The sequence below is a fragment of the Peromyscus leucopus genome, chromosome 10 (genome assembly GCF_004664715.2).
Source record: "Peromyscus leucopus breed LL Stock chromosome 10, UCI_PerLeu_2.1, whole genome shotgun sequence".
NCBI lineage: Eukaryota > Metazoa > Chordata > Mammalia > Rodentia > Cricetidae > Peromyscus > Peromyscus leucopus.
Window position 1 is genome coordinate 85967392 of NC_051071.1, and position 8837 is coordinate 85976228.

An 8837-nucleotide genomic window follows, 5' to 3' on the forward strand; every position below is an offset into this window, starting at 1 on the left:
ATCTTTATGTGGCTTATTTTTTATTACCTTGAGCCTATTGCTTTAAACTGTACCATTGTAAGCCTGAAACGGCGCTGTGGCTGCTGGCTCCGCCCACTTCAGCTTCCCAACATGGCAGTGGTACGTTTTCCGCCAGCTCTGGGAGTCATCAAGTCTCAGAAATAGTGGGTCTAAGCTTTTATCAAAGCAGCGTGTAGCCCAGAAACCTCTTTTTTTTTTTAAATACTAGTAAAGACTAAATCTACCACACAGCTTAATTTGCCGCTGGCAGATGCCTCATTTCCGCCATACTGCCGGTCAAACGCACCGCCAGGAACCCGCCAGTGTTCAAACCTGCGTTTTGCGGCGTCTAGCTGCCGTATGAGACAAGAAGCAGGAACCTGGTTTTGGCTCTGTTTAGAATTGGTTATTAAATATTCTCAGGTTTAAGGTGGAAACTCGAGCCGTTGGGCGCCATTTGTTGCTGGAGGGCTTCTCTCCAGGTTCCCCAAGCCCCGCAGTCCCACAATCCACTTATAAAATAATCACTCAGACGCTTATATCACTTATAAACTGTATGGCCGTGGCAGGCTTCTTGCTAACTGTTCTTTTATCTTAAATTAACCCATTTTTATAAATCTATACCTTGCCACGTGGCTGGTGGCTTACCGGCGTCTTACATGCTGCTTCTCCTGGCGGTGGCTGCAGTGTCTCCCTCCTTCTTCCTGTTTCCCCAATTCTCCTCTCTCTTGTCCCACCTATACTTCCTGCCTGGTCACTGGCCATCAGTGTTTTATTTATATAGAGTGATATCCACAGCACCCTTCCACAAAAAGAAAAAAAAAAAAAAAAAAAAAAAGGTAAGAAAAAAGAAAAAGGAAATGGGAAAGGAGAGGCCGAGGAAAGGAATATGCTTCATGACTTTATTTCTTATTACAAGAACAAAGGATAACTGTTCAAAAATATATGCAATAATGTCCCAGGACCCAGTGACACATCTGTAATCATAGCTGCTTGAGAAGCAGAAACAGGAAGATTGCAAGTTCAATGACAGCCTAGGTAACATAGTGAGACCCTGTCTCAAAAGTTAAAAGTTGTTGGGTCGTGGCACATGCCTTTAATCCTAACACTCAGGAAGTAGAGGCAGGAGGATCGTTTCTTAACTGTCAGAAGGCACTGCCACATTGCTTCTACCAAGAACAATTTCTGGATGACCTCTCAAGACAGAACTTACATTCTCTGGCATCAGAACTTCAGTTTGATAATCGAAAAACTAAATGAGGAGGAGGATTTTTTTAAAAATTGGCAACACGTTAACGAAGTGAATTCAAAATCAAATGTGTAATGAAATCCCAGGCTTTCTGGCAATGCTCTTCTGTGTTGCATCTTGTGACTTCCTGCAGTCTTGGTTCTGAGACCTGTGCATACCACATGCAACACCAGTACCTGCTGCCTGAGACATCTTGCTTTAAATGGAGATTTAACAAATGTTATGAACTGCAGTGTTTTTTACACACACACACACACACACACACACACACACACACACACACATATATATATATATAATTTTCTGCTTTTACAGAAATATAACGGTTTAATTAAGGAAAATGAAAACTATTTTCCTACCATGAGTTCTCAGCTTGTAAATATCAAATGACTGGATCTTTAAATTGTGTACTGTTGAGGTTTCTTATTTATATAAGGTTTTTACTTTCTTTGAGAATTTCATTCATGAGTACATCGTGTTTACATCATTTCCACTCTCACCCTTCCATCCCCTCCTTCTTTCTCCAACTCCCTCTCAGATTCATGACCTTTTCTCCTATAATTATTATTGGTGTTTGTGTGTGTGTGTGTGTGTGTGTGTGTGTGTGTGTGTGTAACATTGTATAAAAACCATATATATCACCTACTGGATCCATTTATATTGTTCATATGCATATGTGTGCTGTGGAATAATCCTTTTGTACAATGTAAAGATTTGTCACTTGAATTGGTTTAATAAAACACTGATCAGCTGGTAGCTGGGCAGGAAGTTAGGCAGGAAAGCCAAACTGAGAACGCTGGGAAGAAGGAGGGTGGAGTCAGGGAGTCACCAGCCAGACACAGGGAAGCAAGATGAGAATGTCACTTTGAGAAAAGGTACCAAGCCACATGACTAAATACACATAAGAATTATGGGTTAATTTAAGTGTAAGAACTAGTCAGTAATAAGCCTGAGCTACTAGCTGAGCATTTATAAGTAATATTAAGCCTCTGAGTCAACTATTTAAGAAGTGGCCACTGGGTACTTGGGAACAGGCAGGTGGGAGAGAAACTTCCGCCTACATATGTGCTTAGTGATGACTACTTGAGACCTGGATAACCTATCAGAGAAATTTATTCTCCCTCCTTCAGCAGCCACTGACTAGTTTTTCATTCAAGGAATGTCAGGATTTGTGTAGTCAATTGTGCAAGTTCTGTGCAAGCACCATATGATTGATACTTCATGAGTGCAGCGTCCCTGCCGTATTTGGAAGACATGGTCTCACAGCAAGCATCCTGCAATTTGTCTAGCCCCTCTTCCAAAATTTTCCCAAGTCAAGATAGTATCTAACTATATTGTAAACACTTAAAACTCCTTATACCTACAGTTAAGTAGCTCTCACCCCTCATCACAGAGGCTTTTTTTTTTTCCCACAGCACATAGCATCCATTGCAGAAAGTCACAACTGGTCAAAATACAGAGAACAACTGACCATGGGTACTCAGCCCCAACTGATAAATCTACAATACAGCCTGTACATCTTTGGCTTAGGAAACATTGAGGAAGTGTTTCATTTTTTTTCCAAATTGCTGTTTAAGTTGATTTATCTATAGGTGATATATATGGCTATGTGTATATTACACACACACACATACACACACACAACACACATATTATTATACATACACACACATGTGTGTGCACCAATTTATAGAAGAAGAAGTCATAAGTCTGAGAGGAGTGAGGGAAGGAAGGGAGGAGATAGAGGGTGAGAGTGGAAATGATGTAAGTAAATGTACTCATGAATGAAATTAACATTAAACATAAACCTAATTAAAAAAAGATTATTAAATGAACTTTGGTTTGCAATTCAGACAGAATTCCAAAAAATTTCTAAAATGACCCGAAACCAACTTCTGCCATTTTTTGTCATGTATTTATACAAAACTGTTCTCAGCATTGACAACCATAAAATCAAAATGCTGATTAACTCTGAAAAACACTGAGATGATCTACATCTTCTTACAGTATCAAATATTCACCAAGATTTAATTCTTTACGTAAAATAAGCCATCCAGGCTAGCGACATGCCAAGCAAACACAGCAAACTGAGCTCGAGCCCCAGATCCATGTAGAAAGAGAGAAACATTTACAAAGTTTTCCTCTGGCTTCACATACATGTCATGCCACACATGCTTACACACACACACACACACCACACACACACACAACACAACACATATAATAAATAACAACAACAACAACAACAAAGGAAAATTAACTTTTAAAAAAAGAATGCTGTCTCACACACAGTAAGCATCCAGTGAGTGTCAGCTAGTGTAATAGTCACTCAGGGATGAAGATACAGGTCAGTAAAAGAGTGCTTACCAGAATTCAAGAAACAAGTTCAGTACCCAGTACTACATTTAAAAAAGTGATTCAACAGAACATGCATGAAATAATGAATGACAATTTTTCAGCCAAGTGCATATGCTACAGCTTCAGACAAGAGTAGGAAAGTCCCATTGGTGGGTTGGAGAATCTCTGTAGGAAACTGCCCATGAAATGTCACATACCTTCTAAAGTTCCAGTATAAAAAAGTATTTATAATAAGGAATTTTAACAATTAGGTTGTTTCTAGCTATTAGAAATGATGTGGTTATTGCCATGGTAACATTCAGTAATCAGAATTTGTCTTATTATTGTTCTGCTGTGTCAACTGATCCTGAAAAACATCCTCTTGGCCAGGATTCTTTGTGTGTGTGTGTGTGTGTGTGTGTGTGTGTGTGTGTGTGTGTGTGTGTGTGTGTGTGATTGTTATTATACATGTATATAGGACAGAATAACATATAATTTATTTTGGGCATATTCACCTTTTGTTCCCCACTCAGACTCCTCCAGGATCTCACCCACACCCAACTTCCTCTCCCCAGCTTTGTGTCTTTTTTTATAACCCACTGAATCTGATCGGTGCTCTCCGTATGCCCACAGGTGTGGGACCATCCACAGGAGCATGTTAACCTACCAGGATCCTATCTCTGAAGAGAACTGACTGCCCTTAGTGGCCAGCAGCTGCAGCAGCTCCTCACCTAAGTGGTGGGAGCTCATGTGCCGTCGGCCACCTGTGCTGGGATGTTGACTGGCTTGATCTTGTGCAGCATTGTGCAGAGAATCAGTTACAGAGCAGGAGTTCATGAGTTCAGTGGTCCCCTCGTGTCCAGAAGTCACTGCTTCACCCCAGCTCTCCCTGACCTCTGGTTCTTCGAGTTGTTCTTCCTCTCCTTCCACAATGTTCCCTGAGCCTTCAGGGGAGGAGTGTGATATGGTTGTTTGCATTTATAGCTGTCAGCTCAGGATTCCTATTCCACTGTAGATGAAGAAAATGGGACAAAATGGGAAACATTGTCCCAGTAGGCAAATCAAGAAGTTAACAGTTGAACCATTCTGCCATCCCCCTAGAGGCACACGCTCAGAGGCATCACACCAACTACTCATTCATTAAATAAATAAATACATAAATACATATTGAGCATCTTCCACGTACCAAAGTCTACACCTGGGGAACAAACGTAATTGCATTGAACATTTCCACGGGAGGCAGAGTGTGTCCTGAACAGAGTGAGGAAGAAGAAAGGAGAGATGGCTGATGTGAGGCAGAGTAACTGACAGGGGGGACAGAATTCTCTGCCTGAATTTTCTCATAGGTTTACTGGTGATGAAGCATAACTCCCCCATGAAACCAGGCTTTCACTTCCACCATCTGTCATGCTCTCAAAGCAGCTTCTGAGGCTGGGGCGTAGCTCAGCAGTATCAAACTCACTTATCTAGGATGTGCAAAGCCCTGGTTTCCACCCCACAAGCACTATCAAAAAAAAAAAATACAGCCTGTGACTACAGGTTCTGTTTGTTCAGCTCAAGACTGACTCCAGCACTTACAGCCTGGAATGAACATCTGTGAGCTACCTCTGCCTTTCACTTTGAAAAGGGATGTAAGCTCCTACAGCACTCCTCATCAACTGCCAGAATCTAGTCAAGGAGTCAATGCAGACAGAGCATTCCTCACCTTGCCTTCTAGAAACCTTGCAGCTATCATGTGTGGCTCATGATCGGAGTGACTTCTGATTAGATCAAAGTGAAGAAAAACATTTTCTCTTCCTGGATTGTTCCTGAGAAAAGGATGTATGTGTGATGCCAAGAAGACTTAAAAGACAAATTAATATATATTTGAGTAAGGAACAGTCCTTTTCAAACTGGAAACATATGGTCCCTTTAGTCTAAACCCATCCTTGGGACAAATACTTTCCCAGGCAGTGAACTGGAATTACAGTAATGGTTATCTTTGGTTGGCTGACCAGAGGAGATGGGAACTGTGAACACACTCATTTAAAATTAAAAGGAAATAAAACCCTGAAATCCTTACTGAACTTCTTGTTCCAAAAGACTTCTTAAACTCAAAGCCAAGCTCAATTAAGTTTCATATCTAGTTCCATTCCACCTCAGCCCTAAACCTGTGCTTTATTTATTTATTATTTATATCAATATTTTTATATTTGCTATTTTTATTTCTGTTTATTGTTTATTTATAACTTATTCACCATGTAATATTAACCAGCCCATAGCCCAGGGCCCTGATGGAAAGGGGGAATCTTTTCTCATTTACTTTTTATAAATATTTCAAAATAGTAGCTGAAATGTGTAATTTCTCTATTTCTATATGAGTCCTTGATGCGCTGAGTTATGAAGTACTCCAAATTCTTTGCTGTGGGTCCCCAAGTGAGTACTCTTAACACTGCCTCCAAATATCTCTGTATTTAGGAGATGTCACACATGAAAGAGATACATCACTGCAGTTAAGCCCAGACCTAAAGAAGGCAGAGCGCTCCATGGCTTCTGTGACCCACTGAGTCACAGGCCAAACAAAGGAGGAGTTTGGGTTTGTATTTCTCAGAGTTGACTCTAAGTCAGGTTTGACTGTGTGTGTGTGTGTGTGTGTGTGTGTGTGTGTGTGTGTGTGTGTGTACACATTCAATCCAAGTACTTTATGGTGCAGTTGGAGAGATGGCAGATACTTGAGGAACAAAAGATCAGTGAACTATATATCACACCACATAATTTCACAAAAGTGACCTGTTTGGCACTCCTAAAACGTGAAGCTCTTTAACATGAAGAATAGTACAGGTCGCTTAGCTTAGTTCTAATAAGTGAATCAGATCAATAACCAAAGACCTTACTGTTTCACACAAGGAGGCCACACCTCACTTCGCAACTGCTGGTTTTTGCTAAGGTATTTGTTGACCTTGATAGATAAGTAAACAATATAAAGGAGGCTTCAAAATTACATTATGTTAAGCCAGGCATGGTGTTGTACACTTTTGATCCCAGCACTCAGGAGGTAGAGGCAGGTGGATCTTTGAGTTCAAGGCCAACCTGGTCTACAGAGCAAGAACCAGGACAGCCAGGGCTACACAGAGAAACCCTGTCTCAAGAAAAACAAAACAAAACAAAGAGATTACATTGTCAGATATGCCCTTCCCCTTGTTCCTGGGGAAATCGCTTTCCTTTGGGGGTGGGGCCAGGGCCTAGAGTCCTTTGTTAAGATTTGTGTGCTGCATTACGTATTTCAGGCACAGACAGAGGGTAACTGTTCGCAAACTCCTTTCCTCAGGCTTTGTGGGGCTCAGTGGTGCACTGCTTATCTAGCCCCAGGTAAAGCCCGGGTTCCATACATAGCACCCCAAAACCTCCCCTAGTCTTCCCCCACCTCATCGGTCCTTTACTTAACTAGCTCCTTGCCAAACCTTGGCCTTCTTGGACTTTTCCTTCAGGGTAGAAGGAGGAGCCACACTGTCCTTTTCAGGTACTTTTCACTGAGTTCCAGAGCAAACTCAAACTCTTGACCAACTGTTTACAACATAACTGACTTATTTTTTTTTTTAATATTTATATTATTATTTCGTGTGTGTGTGTGTGTGTGTGTGTGTGTGTGTGTGTGTGTGTTTGAGAGAGAGACAGAGAGGGGAGGTGCCACTGGCGTGGCAGTGCCCACAGAGGCCAGACAAAGCTATCAAATGCCCTAGAGCCGGACACACACACACACACACACACACACACACACACACACGCACAAGCACACGCACAGAAAGGCTGTCTGGGTTCAGACCGTGACCCATCTTGGCGTACATATGTACAGGATGGTTTAAGCTTCTGAGTGAAACTGTAGAAAAGGGGTTAGGAAATGCTTTGGCCATTTCATGGATATGTGATCTGGATTTTCCCCCCACAAATCCCTGAGGACAAACATTAATTAAAAAGGTCATTGCAAAAAAAAGCTTTCAGGAGATGACATTAAAATTAGCTTCGAGGAGCAAACATCTCCAGTCTTCGGTATAATCTACTCAATGCAACAGTGCTGTAAATTTACAGAGAAACCCAGAATTGTGCTAAGGACACGACAGTATATGAAGTTGGTTTGCGTTTATTGCTAACTCGTCTCTCACTGTGACTACTTCAAGCCGGCAGTATTTAAGCAGAGTGGGTTGCTGCCTGTCCTTTACTCTGTCTCTTCTCACAGGATAGCCTTATGTGGGGCGGCAGGGGGGCGCTGTTTCATTGGCATGGCACTCCTTATATTTGATCACAAACAAAACATTTCAGAAAGAAGGCTACATTTTAAGTTCTTAATGTACAAATATACATATTAAAACTGGTTCATTCTCTTCTGAAAACAAACTTTAAGTTAGGCTCAAGATTACACATCAGGTTTATAAAGCACCCTGTATTGTGATGACCCTCTCTGTTTATCCAATTTACAGTTCCAAAACGGAAAAGAATGAGAGAAAGGTGTCCAAAAGAAGAGAACGAAATCTAACCTGGGCTAGTTCCTAAAATATCTCCTTCTTTGATTCTGCAACATTTATGCTGCCCGGACTGTTAGAACAGAGGGTGATGGGTGCAGAGAGGGGACGGAAACTCTAGAGAGAGGGTAGCTGTGGTCCCTGTGGCCTGAAGAAGACAGGAAGTTCCATGTTGAGAAATAAAGATGAAAAGAAACCAGGACAGGTGGCCAGAAGCACAAACATGAGCCACAGTCCTGAATAGGAGGCCGAGGCAAAGGAGAGCCTGAAAAGTGGAGAGGAAGAGGGAAGTGGGGGAAAAGTCGGGAGGGAGAGAGAAAGGAGGGCAGCAGCACCCTGCTGGAGGAATGAAAGGAAACAGAAAACAGTTCCTCCTCAGCGCGGCCTTCTCCATCTTCGTCCCCCTCGCTTTCAGATGGCACACTGACAGAAGATTAATTCAAGTCAGCTGCTGAAAATAATTATTGCATTATGGGAGCAGTAATCATTATTTAGAACATGATTAAATATGTCTGCACCTATTGACTCTGCCTATGATTTATGTATTTGTTTAGTCAATAGTCTAATGTAAATGATGTAATTAATTATAGATGGTGGTGTCAGGTCATTGCTGAAAACAATCTGAAGAGAACAAGGCCTCTGTTTTTTTCATGACAGATGCAGAGAAGGGGGTGGGCTGAGTTGAGGGAATTCCAGGGTAACTTTTCCGCGTGTGAATGGCGGCTGGGATCTCAATTTGCATGTTGTCTTTCTCT